We start from the raw sequence: 14,354 nt of genomic DNA, 5'->3' as shown, positions 1-14,354 counted from the left end.
TGTAAAAGGGGGATGTTAACTATTTATATACTTACTTGTTCACAATGCTCGGGTAGTACGAAAGTGTCTCTTAGGTCAGTCCATTTCTTAGTAGAATCCACCTCAAGAAAACCAGACTCTCCTCTACGCACAGTAGCGTTGTGACCCTCCATGATTATCTTGAACCATTGCACGTCGAACAAGTCGACAAAAAATCCTCTGTAATCGATCCTCAAAATCTCTTGCAGCGTGCCGAAGTAAGTGAGTTCCGCCACCACAGGATCTGCATCAGAGGAACGTCGTCGACTAGACTGTTCAAATTTTGCCATGATTCCACAATCTTGAGTAAAACGCTTTTTGTCGATTCGTTCCACCCTAAAATGTCGACCTTTACACCATGCTGCTGTGTATGACTTATACTACAACGAACAAAGATTATGAGTGGCCGTTCAAACGTTTATAAATAAAGTCACTTGCTAGTCGTACATTGCAAACTTACCTTGGTCGCGCAACCCCGAGAGTACTCCCACTCTTCTTCAATCACTTCGTCACCGCATTGTTGTGCGCTTTTCAATTGGTTGTGCAACCATCTTAAGCTCATGAAGGTTGGTAGGCTCTCCAGAACCGCTGGATAGTGCATCGGTGGTCGTCTTCCCCGTCTCCACTCGATTCGTGCCCTTTGTCGCTCTTGCTTTGCATCCTCATATTGTGAAATCCACTTTTGCATCACTGGATTGTGAAGCATGCAAAATCGGTTGATTTTAGCCTCTAGATCTTCCGTCATCTTCTTCTCAACACCGAGATTGCACATGACAATCCCAGATATGCGCTCATCATCTATGGTTCGCCATAGCGTGTCCCGGGATTTATCAAATCCGTCTAGCCACTCTCCAATGTACACTAGGGACTCTGATACCAACCAACCCTCTGCCATGCTACCCTCCGGACATGCCTTTTGACGCACATATCCCTTAAAAGTTTTCATGAAACGCTCTAAGAAGAACATCCATCTGGAATGAACTGTGCCAACTATTTCCACCTCATCAACTATGTGAACAAGAAGATGCACCTGAATGGTTAGCATGGTAGTAGGAAAATGTTTCTCAAACATTCACACAAGCTCCGCAGCATTTAGTTTGGCGAATGGTATGGAGTCTACGTTGATCTCCTTTTGTGAGATCCATTGCACCAGCTTTGCAAGTTTGTAGATTGTGTTACGGATGTCGAGAGACAAACATCCCTCAATGGCAACCGATAAAATAAACTGTAAAGTATGTGCAGCAATGATATTAAAGTCCACATTATGCAATGATATTAAAGACCACTATGAACGTACCTGACACATTTTATGCCAATCGTGTGACTTCAAACCGGTAAGCTTTCCTTCTTTAGTAAAACACGTTCGGAGCGAGTGCATTACGCCAGTGGGGGTCCGCAAAGATCGAATGGCCTCTTTTACTTTGCGTTCTTGGGCTCTTGTGAAAATCCATGGTGCTTTAGGGAGTTTTATCGATCCATCAGACGCTGTTTGCGGCCAATATTGCTCCATACGATCCACATTTCTAAGGTCAACTCTGGCTCCCAAAGTATCTTTCTTGCCGGTCAAATGGTCCCATAGTAGATTACCCACATTCTTGAATATGTGCATTGGATCGAGCAAGTGATTGATCATGAGTCGGGGCCAGTATGGTAACTCGTACCATAGAGATAGTCTCTTCATCCCTGGAGGCAATCCGTCATCGCACATCTCCTTCTGCTCTAACCATGCTTGTGCAGACATCCTTGGTGGCTCTCTTCCCAAAAAGCCGTCGCGTAATACATGATTCTCTGGAAGATACGCTTGATGACCTTCGTAGATTTGCTTCTTCAGTGAGGGTGCCCTACGTGCATTCAGTCTAGGTCCACATGTGACACATGCTCTATATCCGCTTGTTTGAAGCCCTGCATGTATACACATGATAATAGATCAACTATGGGAAAAAACAATATTTACAGTGTCTGAGTGAGGAGTGTCAATAGATCACCTGAGCATTCTCTTAGCCCGGGATAGTCATGCATGGTCCACATTAGAATGCCTCTGATCAAAGCATTCCGTCGTCCTGTGTGTCGGCTCATATCCACCACCTCTATGCCAATCCACAATTGTTGTAGCTCTTCCAATAGTGGACGAAGATACACATCCATATTCCCCACTTTATATCGCCCTGGCACAATCAAGCTTAGCCATAGGTGCCCCTTCTTCGTAGTCAACCACGGGGGAATGTTGTAGTTGACGATGACAACGGGCCATACACTGTAAGATGTTGATCTTTGACCAAATGGATTTACGCCATCCATAGCCAGGCCTAAGCGCAAACTTCGAGCTTCCCTGGCAAAATCCGACCATGTTCCATCTATATGTTTCCAGGCTGCGCAATCTGCAGGAATTCGTGGCACACCATCCGAAGATTTATTCTCCTCATGCCATGATGCTAGGGCGGCCATGGACTTACATTCGAAGAAATGCTTGATGCGAGGAAGCAGAGGAAAATGTCGCAAAACCTTTTGTGGAATTTTTGTCCCGTGGAGATCTACTCGATATCTTTCGGAATCACATTTCGGACACTTCTCCATGTCTGTGTATTCCCCTCTGAAAAGAATGCAGTCATTAGGACAATCGTGGATAGAATTGTAATCCATCCCCAAGTTTCGCAAAATCTTTCTTGCTTCATCTCGGGAATCTGGCATCACATTGTCAGCTGGTAGTATGTGCTCTTTCAGCAATCTACACAACATAAAAATATGATACAGTCGTGTAAAAATCTATCAGATCATTGTACATTTAGAGTTCTATTAAAGTAAACTAATTGTAATAGATCACCTGAAAAGCGTTGTGACGCTAGTGTCACTCCATCCAAACTTTGCCTGCATGTTGAGAAGAACCAGGAGTGCTTTCAATTTAGACATACGTGCTCCATTATACAATGGCGTATCGGCTTCACTTTTCATATCATCATAGATAAGCCTTTCTGAATCCATGATCGTCTCGATCATTTCATCAATCTCGGGCTCAAACATTGCCTTGTTGGGAATGTGCTCTGCATGATCATCCCCCGAGCTGTCAGAGGCTACATCTTGTGGCCTCACATATGCTGCTTGACCAAAGCGCCTGCGAACACGTCTATTGGGTTGCAAGATTACTGCTTGTTGGCCAGCGTCAGAGTCCGACGAGTTATAATTGGCAACAACTCGATCTATAATAGATGGATCGAACTCGCCAAATTCGCGAACGTGCTGCAAAGAAACACGTCTTGTCCGTCGCACAGCATGCTTGCATTGATTACAAGGACATAAGACCCTCGTTGAGAGATAGGTGTTTCGGTTGGACGGTCCCACATCCTCGTCGCTACTCATAATGAGGATAAAAAACTTATTACCTGGACAACAAATTTAATATTCTATTGGCATTCTTCGTCTTATCTCTCTCTCTCTCTCTCTCTCTCTTTACCTCACATTCTCTAGTCATGTCCAATCCCCGCACACCTCGGTCTAGAGGTGCACGGAGATCAGAACCACCGGGTTATAATCTCGTCTTTATTGGTCAATACCTATATTTGTGGGTACAAGAAATCTACACACCCACGTCTACATGATACTGCATGTAGTGGACAAAACCCCTTTGCCTCTTCTCTAGCTGTAGCACTTCACTTCATCTTAACATCTTTTCACAGTAGATCTTTTCACTGTTCGTCTAACTCTAAACCCTAAACCGTAAGTAATTCTTGCGTGGACTCGATCTAACGTAAATAAGCGTAAATCTAAATAAACGTAAATCTAACTAAAAATAAAGCTAAATCTAATTTAACGTAAGTCTAATGACTAGAGGTTGTCTAGATGGTCATTGTGTCGGGGATGTAGTGACTCTTGCCGCCCTGAAGATCCACCTTCTTCCCTATCTTCTGAAGACATTTCACCAGTACTTTTGGATCGACGGAGCCCACCATGAGTGAAGGCAGCAATACCCTATATTCCATTGAGGGCTTTCTTCACCCGCTTCATGCAGGCATCGCAGTCTATGGAGACCTAAATCTAATCTAATATAACGTAAATCTAAATCTAGCTTAAATAAACGTAAATCTAATTAAAAATAAACCTAAATCTAATTTAATGTAAGTCTACATATAACCTAATCTTTAACGTCTTTTAAGATAGTTTCCTACGACGTTATAACTCTCTTCTTCTTGTGTGTGTGCGCGTGTGCCAATAAAAAGAGATAAATGGTATAACCTTTCTATCACCCATGCCAAGTATGATAGATTGATTATGCCATTTCCCTCTTGAATAATAGGTCTTGAGTTCAACTCCTCGTCGGCTAGATCTTTAGGTCTTTTAATTTTAATTAGTTTCCTACGACGTTAAATTAGTTTCTCTCTCTTTTTCTCTCAATGTGTGTGCGTTTTTTTGGATCGTATGCATGTTTTCTCTCTCTTTTCCTCTCTCAATGTGTGCGTTTTTTGTTTATGCATGTTCTCTCTCTCTTTTCCTCTCTCAATGCGTGTGTTTTTTGTTTATGCATGCTCTCTCTCTCTTTTTCTCTCTCAATGTGTGTGTGCATTCTTTGTTTATGTATGTGTGTGTGCGTTTTTGTTTTTGTTTGTACTCTCTCTCTCTCTCTCTCTCTCTCTCTCTCTCTCTCTCTCAAAAACACTATGTGTGTGTGTGTATGTGTGTGTGTGAGAGAGAGAGAGAGAGGGAGAGAGAAAGAGGGGAAGGGAACATGAGAATGAGGAGGGGGAAGGAGCATACCTGGCTCTCCTTCCTCCCCTCGTGTGTGTGTGTGTGTGTGTGTGTGTGTGTGGAGAAGAAAAAGAGAGAGAGAGAGAGAGAGAGAGAGAGAGAGGGAGAGCGTTACCTGCTCCTTGCTTGAGGGCACCGAAAAACTCAGATCTGAGATCTGAGTTTTTGGGCGCGCTCGGTTATTTTTTTACCCCAGCCGGCGTCGTTATGAGCGTCGCAAATTTACAAAGAAATTTGCGACGCTCATAACGACGCTTATAGCGACGCCGGGAATTTTTTTTTTGAGCGTCGCTGTGTGAGCGTCGCTAATATGAAGAGCCTCTTGTAGTGAAAGATAGATCACGCAAAAGGTGGTTTGATAAAGAATGTCAAGATGCTCGAAAGTCCTTGATAAAGCTTGATGCAACTATGGACAAAGACAACTATCAAAGTCATTTGCATACATACAAGGCATTGATTCAAAAGAAGAGAAGAAGATGGGAAGTAAAGCAACAAGAATTTCAAGTCCAAGCAAAGGCACATGCATGTGGAAGATTTTGGAGAAACTTGACAGGCAAGCGGGTTGAGAATTTTGGTAACTTGAGTCTAGTGGATATGTACACACATTGTAGGCAATTATATGAGTAAGAAAATACTGAAAAAATGTCATTTTATGGTTCACTCCCATGTATGCCATCTTTTTTTACTATTGAGGATGTATATGGTGGGCTTGAAAAGTTGGCCACTCGCAAAGCGGGAGATCTTCAAGGTATCAAGCCGGAGATGATCAAATGGACGGGAGATTTTACTCATGAGTGGATATGTGATATGTTCAACCTTGCACTTCAACATGCTATGCCTTATGATTGGAGTACTAATTGGGTTAAGCCTTTGCATAAAGGAGGGGATGTAAAGAATGTAAGCAACTACCGGACTATAATGATTGGATCTCTTATGGCAAAGTTGTTTGGGTGCATAATAGAGATGAAATTGAGTGATTGGGCTGAAGAGAATGACAAGCATGCAAAGGGACAAGCGGGTTTTCGTCGATGCCATAGCACCATTGATCATCTTGTCACTCTTTGTGTTCTCATGGAGGAAAGTCCGTTGAAAGGCAAGCGATTGTATTGTTGTTTTGTGGACTTTAAGAAAGCCTTTGATATGATTCCACGTAACAATTTGTGGAGAAGGATGGAAGAACTCCAAGTGCCAAGTGAGTTTATGCTTGCGGTTTTTCGAATCTATGAGAAGGTGATTTGTCAATTGCGCATGGGAAGAGAAATTTCAGAAATTTTTGTAAGCACTATTGGGGTTAAACAAGGATGTCCATTGTCACCAACTCTCTTTGGTCTATGCATTGATCAATTGGAACAAATGGTACGTGACTTTATGCAAGAAGAAGGCATTGAAGAGGTCACTATTTGCAATGCGATAATCATGCTTTTGTTGTATGCGGATGATGTAGTGCTTCTAGCACACACTTTAGAAGATGCACAAAAGCTTATGGTTGTCCTTGAGAACTTTTGCTTGCATAGTGGGCTGATTGTAAATGAATCCAAAACAAAGGTTATGCTTGTGAAAACCAACCATAAGGAGAAGCCATGCATTGTGTACAACAACGAGACACTTGAAGTTGTTGAGAGCTTTAAGTACCTTGGCCTTGAGGTTCCATCCAATCACAAGTGGCATGAATGTGCTATGCGTCGTTTGGAAGCGGGAAAGAGAGCATATTATGCATTTGAGAACATGTGTAATGCGGGAAAAATTTTGGATGGCCAGTTTGCGCGCCCTTGTGGCCCCTCTTGTTGAGGGTCCCTGGGCCCCTAAAATGACAAGTACAAGCTTTTTTTAATGCATGGCCATGAGATAGAACTGGGCAGTTTAATGTGTTCATAGCAACCCCTCCCCCCCCCAAATGGCAGATACCTAAACCTTGTATCATGCTTATCAACCATTTTTTACTTCCTTGTGTCCATCCCCTGTTCTTGGAAATATCTTGGTCCCTATTTGTGCCTGGATGGGCATTCTACGCGCCGTTGTGGTCCCTCTTGTTGAGGATTTCTAGGGCTTCAAAATGACAAATAGGGGCTTTGTTTTAATGTATGGCCATGAGATAGAGTTGTAGTGTTTGATGTCCGGAGTATTCACTATGTCAAATTTTCCTATATCATGTCCGTTCACCACAATTATGGATTGAAAGTAGCCCTTATAGGCCTTACCTACACATGTTTCTGTAACTTTATAAGAATATAAATTCCCTTCTGTTGAACACATGTGCTATGTTACATATACTTTAGTGAACTCGCAAGGTCAAAGGCCTCACAAATTTTGTGCACTTAGCACATTTAGCACTAGAAATCAACCAAACAAGGAGCCAATTTTTACTTCCTTGTGTTCACCTCGTGTTCTTGGAAATGTTTTGGTTAAGCCATTTCTTTGGTATTTAAAACCACATGTGACCCCTATTGTTATAGTATCCGACCAAAGGTTTCTTGATTAGCAGTTATATAGGTTCAAGTGATACATATCTTCTATGTTAACAATGCATGTATCTATAATTTATGTTTACACTTTCTCTATCCAAATGAGCTACATAGTAAAAATCAAATCCGCAATTCAACAATTAAGTTCACAAGGTGATAGCTATTGGTATGATCTTTAACAATACCAAATAAATAGCTACCAATAGCGAATGAATAGGGATATTTAAGAAGGTTTGATACCAAAAACTTGTCAACACTACTCAAAAAGGTGGAAACTCAAAGGCTTTATAATATATATGATGAAACAAGAATCAATAATAATTCACCCCTATATATCTACACCTCCATCTCAAGTTGTCATTTCTCTAAGTCAAGCTTGGCATAGGAATAGTATGGAAACAATAACATTTTGGAAAGCAAGAATTTAGCTTTCTCAACTTTTGAAATGTTGCTATTGATATATATTCAACATCCCCAAATGAGGACATCTTGACAAAGGTTATGATCCACTTAATAAGAATAACCATTAGTGATTAAACTGAAATCAAAATATTGCATGAATTTCTTCATGGTGGAATGATTAAGACTTGAAACTTCAAACATCTTACAGACAAATCAGAATATCCAAAAAAATCAAAAATATTTCTCAAATCTGTATGAAACTCCAATAATCTAAATAAAATACTCTCACTCAGTGTGACACCATTTAACAAAAAGAAATATTTATATTGCATTTATAGAGGAATCTAGCCTCATAAAAATAATTATAAATGGAGACAATGTTGTTGCTGTTAGGCTTCTCTTACAAGTATTTGTCTTTCTCATCTAGAGATTCATATACACGAGTATTTGTGTGTCTATGACACTAGGGAAGATAGTAGTACTATAGGGATGGCTTTTCTAAGAGCTCCTAGAGAGTACCTATTGGTTCAAGATTCTACAAAAATCCTACTATTCTTATCAAAATCTTTTAACAGTGTAGTGAAAGGTTCCTCACGGAACAAAAATAGGGTGATTTCCATCTCTGCACATGGTTGCTTGCTCATGTCCTCTCAAAACAAGTTGACTCTGTAAGTAAACAACAGATTATGTGAGCACAAAGTTATAAAGTACAAAATGATATCATTCTAATAATCTAATGACAACTATACAAAGAATAAATTATAAGAAAAATCTTTGATGACTCTCCATAGATAACACAACTTACTTACATTGTGAGACTCAATCATATGCTACAAAACTATAGATGGCGCACCAAAGCCATCAACAAAATAGCACCACCCAATGTTATGAGGTGTGAAGCCTAAACATTGAAAGCCATAAAGAGGTTAATTCCCTCCAGCATGATAAACTTAAAGATGGAGATGATCTTAAGCTCTGAATGTAAGCTACAAGGATAGTTTTCTCACCATTCTATCTTTATGTTGGAGATGAATCCTTGCAATGCCCATGCACTATTCACACCTCCTGTTCTTGTGGTATGCAAGTCATGTGAGTTGATGCTTTTTCCACCTTCGGGAGTAGAGGTTCCATGTAGTGCGAGTGAATGAAAGTAGAAGGAGGAGAATCTTGTTTCATGTTGTAATGGAGGTGAGAGAAGGGAGAGGAGCTTGCTTGGTGTGGAACTATGTGGTGGGCAAGGGGAAGAGATGGGAAAGAAGCTTGCTTGGTGCTACAATGGAGATGGGAGAATGCTAGTAGAGAGATAATGTTGGACTATAGGGGGTGCATGTGGTTGTTGCAGCCATGGAGAGCTTGGAAAAGGGTTTGTAGAGAGAGAAAATCACTTTTAGCTATAGAATAGGTTTGGAAAGACTTTGGAGGGTGGAAAATGATGTTTTGAAATTTTTTGAAAAAATTTAATTTTTTGGAATTTTTTAGTGCACGTTTTTGACTGTTGGAGGTCAAAAATACTTTTTTGACCATGAAATAGGTTAGGGGACCTTTAAAGGAGGGAAAACTTGAAATTTGAAATGTTTTGAAATTTTGAAATTTTTAGTGTATTTTTAAATCCGGGCCAAAAAGTGGGGGAAAAAAGGTCAAAGTGGTCCCCTCCCCCCCCCCTCCTTTTCCCCTAGCCACCTCCCTTACCTTCTCACTAGGTAAGAGGCCATTAAGAGGTGTAAAGCTACCTTGTCCCCCTACTTTTTTGAGGGTATAGAGTGTGTCCACCACCCTCTTCCTATTGGTTGGCCTCTAATTAACCTTAATCCCAAAGGGCCCCTAGAGGGTTCATATTTTTCCTAATGGCTTTGTCCTTATCCCAATATTTTGAGGGTGTGATCAAAGATAATGGAGGTGCTACTAAGCTTTCAACTCCATGGAGTTTTTTCATCACTATCTCTTATAGCCAACTCATTAGTTCACTGAGCTTGTTTTCCTTATGTTTGGTTGTAAAGCTACAGTATATAGATCCCTTTATTCAAGAGGCTCCCATTCTTCCTTAGTATTAGGCACCACCTGCTCACCTACTCTCAATAGATTTACCTCTATTAAGATGGTGTCTAGAGTGCTTTTAAGGGGAGGAATTTTCTTGAAGTATTTCCCTCAAACATGGCCTCATTTTGCAATCAACTTTTGGTTGAATTAGAGATGTAGTGCCTTCTTTAAGGCAAACAAATAGTCTTGGGCATCTCCTACTTGAGTGCTACTTTTGCCTCCATTTAAAGTTCCATCGCTTGGGGAGGGTCGTCAAATTTACCAATAACTAAAAAGCTCCCAAGGGTGGCTCAAAAGTGAAGGTACATAGGGGCAACAACTTCATGGGAGGTTGCCCCTCTTATTACTACCCATGCACTTACGTGCTTAACTGCGATGTTCCTCAAAGGAATCTCTTGGCCAATTTATGCAAGCCTCATAGCTAGGCACCAATGATAGTTCACAAAGTTGGGCTTAACCCAACAATCACCCCCTTTAAGCCAAACTTGGGCCTTCTTCTTTGTCCTTAGTACCAACATGCTCTTTGAAGTCATCCACAACTTCAATATATCCTTGGTTCAAAGGTTTCATACATCCATAGCTTCAGCAGGTCCCTTTTTAGGGACTCAAAGGTTAGACTTGGTTACAACTTCATGGGAGATCACCCAGCCCAATAGTGTTCCTATGGATATACACTGAATTGCAATGTTTCAAAATTTAGCCTAGCCATCCAAACCCCATAAAGTTACGGTGTTATGGACATCTAATCTAGCCATTTCATGCAAGGTTCATAGCTAGGCACCACAAATAGCTCACAAGTTGGCCTTACCTCAACAAAAAGCATTTGAGATACGTCCTTGGGGTTGTGTTCTCTATCCATGGTTCTTGGTGGCTCTTTAAGTGTCTTAATGAATTTGAAGTTCTAGGTAGTGGGTTCCTTCCCAGAACCTTGCTTTCGCTTTTGTCCTCTCCCAATTTTTTAACTCTTTTTTGGGAAAACTTGAATTGGCAATCTCTTGCTAACTAGACTCATTGCCGTCTTGAGCTTGTTGGGATTGGATTGTGCATAAGTTACCACTCTCAAAGAAGTTACCTCTTCACCTTCCAAGGTTGGAGGTGAGGTAATGACTTCAACCATGTTTAAACTAGTCATAGGTGGTCCTTGGTATTGTTGGGGAAATTATGGCTCAAATGGTTTATATGCCATTCTCCTCAATGATGTGAATACATGCCATGCTCCCTCTTATTGAATAGGGAAAAAGCTCTCATCCAATCGTGACCACCACATTTAAAGCATGCACCCCCTTTAGTAAAAGGTAAGGTGGTAGTTGCCTCATCATTAGAGGTCTCGAAATATGTTGATTCACTAGCATCAATGGATGAGAGGCCTCCCTAGGACAATAGCTACTTGATTTAGAGAAATACCAAGGGATGTATCCGGAGTCATCTCTCTCCTCAATCCTGAATCATATCTCTCCTCATAGTATGTTTGGATTGGAACTAGGTCTCTAATTCCAATGATAGCCTCATCCGTTAAATCATCTACATACCTAACTATTGTTGCTCCAAGAAAAGGAGGTTGGGTCCTTAAAACCAGAGTCGACGATCATGAGGCATTTCCCCGTTGAAGGGTCAGTACCACCCTTCGGGATAATCATGAAGCATTGGAGGGTCAGTACTACCCTTGGCTGTTTTTTGGGTCTACCCTTCTCTTGAAACCATTGATTTCACGCTTTAAAATAGAATTTTGTGTTTGATGGTCACATTTTCCTACATACATCACACTACAAAAATGAGTAATATTTGTACATGTTTTGCTTGCTAACATGGGATGGTTACGTAAGAAACTTTCACATACATATTCCCTTGAGTAGTGGGGATGATTCCTCATTTAATAACTAGGTCCTCAACTTTCTTGTTGCATCATTCACAACACTTGAATGATAAGACATCACTTGAATGATAATGTCTTATGAATTGACATGCCAAAGTGTAGAACTTGAGGCTACAAATGTTGTATTTGCATTCATGTACCTCCTTCCAACACATCATTTTTTGCATATGCTAAAGCATCATGGTAGCATGCAATTAGAGTAGTGTGATGCTTACCACAAAGAAATGGAGGTGGAGTGCTTTATCTCTCCCTCCAAGAAGCATGAGATCAAGTGCACTTTTGATGGTTTTTTTAGCACCAGAACGTCTTGTTAAATCAATCTTGAGACTCTCCTTTGCTTCTTGTGTTGTATTCTCGTTGTGTTTTATTTCTATCTTTGTGTTTTCCTTTTGAAGATTCTATCATGACCTCAAAACCATAACGCAGTGATACTTGTAGTCTAGCACCACGCTAGTGCCTTTGTTCAAAACCCTCAACCATGATATGCACACAATCACCTTCTTTGCCTATACTATGTGCCTAAATTGGACATGACCGTGTCGTCAATATTATATCTTTTACATAGTATGGGGGTGTAATGGCTTACAACTTCCTCCTCTAATGTAAGGCAGTGTGTTACTCGTCTATTTTCCTGGTCAAATGCAATTTTGTTATTTTCTCCTTGAATGATATGTGGTGTACACGACTTCTTTTGTATCTTCCTTTTCTTATCATGTCCTTCAACCTATGCCGTCTCTAGGGTTTCACATCTAGCTGGATAAGATGGGGTTGAACCATTGGTTGATAGTGACTGGTGGTCAGCTCTTCTTAGCGAGCACCGTTGGCGCGGTCAACCTTGTCGTTTCTAAGGAACACTAGCATTCCATGTAGAGTATGCCCAATTTGCAATGATTGAACATATAGGACTTGGTTCCCATGTATATTGAAGAGTAGAGCTTGAGTCCAGTTTTCACTTGAGGGGTTTAAAAAAAATGGCCATAATCGATTGTTTTGTAAACCCATACCCAAGCATTTAATAACTTGCATAGAGGAACGTTCACAAACACACGACATACCTTACCAGGATCGAAGAGAGTCTCAAGCTTTCTCTTGTGGTTTTTTCTTCCTTGCTTGGTTATTCACATTTGGCGTCTATGAAGGAGCTAGCTTGCATCGTGAAAGCTCATAAGGAGTCACAGAGCGGTCCGCTACACATACGGGAAAACTTGCTCGTTTGAACCAGAGTATTCTTCTCGAGCAAAGGAGCCATAATCTCAAAGAGACTCGGCATGATCTGCTCGGAACTGCACGATGGCTGGGATTGTCAATAAAGCGAGCTGACAAAGATCTCAAGTAGCCCCTTGCGGAGTATCCAAGCATGTCTTCATGAGCAAGCAAGTGACATGAATGTGGCTTAGACTGGAGTCAATGAGGCTACCTGCCCGCTTACTTGGAAAAACAGGAGCAGAAGAACAATGTTTTCGAGATTGCGCATCAAGACTTGTCAGGCAGTGACTCCCAAGAGCTAATGGACGCAGGGATGGATCCACCTGAGCAACAGATCGTCATCCTTTGCCCACCCGTATAAGGTAGACGAGTCCTCGCATGAAGTGTTGCCGATCACAAATGAAACTCAGATGCACAAAGCGATGAGATGCACAAAGCCATCGCTGAAGCCACTCCACCGGTTAAAATCGACCTCTTAAAGCATCTTATAAGTACTGCTAGCTGGTTAAGAAGCACTAGTCTGATAAAAAAGAAAAAGAAAAAGAAGTAAAAACTGTACCTTTATTCAGTTATGGCTGTTTGGGTTGATGTATGGGTTGAAGGCTCCTTGAAAAAACTAGAAAATGGTTGTCCCTTTGCTCGCATGTAAAATGTCTTTGCATGGGCTTAGTTTTATCTTTCTTGTTTTCCTGAGTACAAACATCCCACATAATGTGGGAATTGAGAAAAAAAAAAAGATATATGAAGCCTTGTCCTTGGGTTATAAGGGTGACCTTTGGTAGCTCTAGGTTCTTTCATTCTAACCACACTCTCATTTTGGGATGTTATGTAAAGATCGATCCCAAAGAGGCTGGTATGGGAATCTAGTATGCATTCATATTGTGATCTCCAAGGCGCTTCAAAAGAACTAGCAAGGAAATTGACAACGTATCCCTAGAGAAGATGTCCTTAGAATTAGAGATAATGACAAGGTATCCCTACAAAAGGTGCCCTCAAAATTAGTGAGATTGCCAAGGTATCGATCGCCCCTCTTTAGCCTGCTCGGATGCTATTAGTTGATGGCTTTGAGGGCACTTTCAAGCCAGATTCAATTCCGGACCGCAAATGCATGTGCAGCTTTAAGATCAGTTTTTCAGCAGATTCAAATTGAAATCTAAAAATGTACATTTTCCCAGCACTAAGAAGTTAAAATGGCATGTCTCAGTACATATTTTCTAGATTGTAACTAGCCCTAATGCTAACCCTAATCTTAACTTAAACCTCATAATGGCAAAAATAATCTCAACCTTGAGGATTTTGGTGAGGTTATAGATCGTTCCAGAATTCAATGGTACATGTTTTTCTAAAGCTTAATTCGAGCTTAAGCCTGAAAATGAATGGAACATTGCATGAGCATGCACATGTTTTGTTCGGCTTGATAACTAGCCCATATCATTGACAACTGCTCTAAACCAATGATATGTGTAACCCTTCTTTTATGGCACCCAATAATCAACCCTCTAAAATGTCAAACCAAGGACATCGCAACCTGACTCAAACCTAGAAATTGTATCGTGAGAAAAACTACTAAACCTTGCTCTAAGCTCAATCCCCATCACTCATTGAAGTTCAGGTAAGCC

This window comes from Adiantum capillus-veneris, chromosome 5 (assembly GCF_014529385.1).
Source record: "Adiantum capillus-veneris isolate H3 chromosome 5, ASM1452938v2, whole genome shotgun sequence".
Taxonomy (NCBI): domain Eukaryota; kingdom Viridiplantae; phylum Streptophyta; class Polypodiopsida; order Polypodiales; family Pteridaceae; genus Adiantum; species Adiantum capillus-veneris.
The sequence above is the reverse complement of the archived record's forward strand: the minus strand, read 5'-3'. Positions refer to the sequence as shown.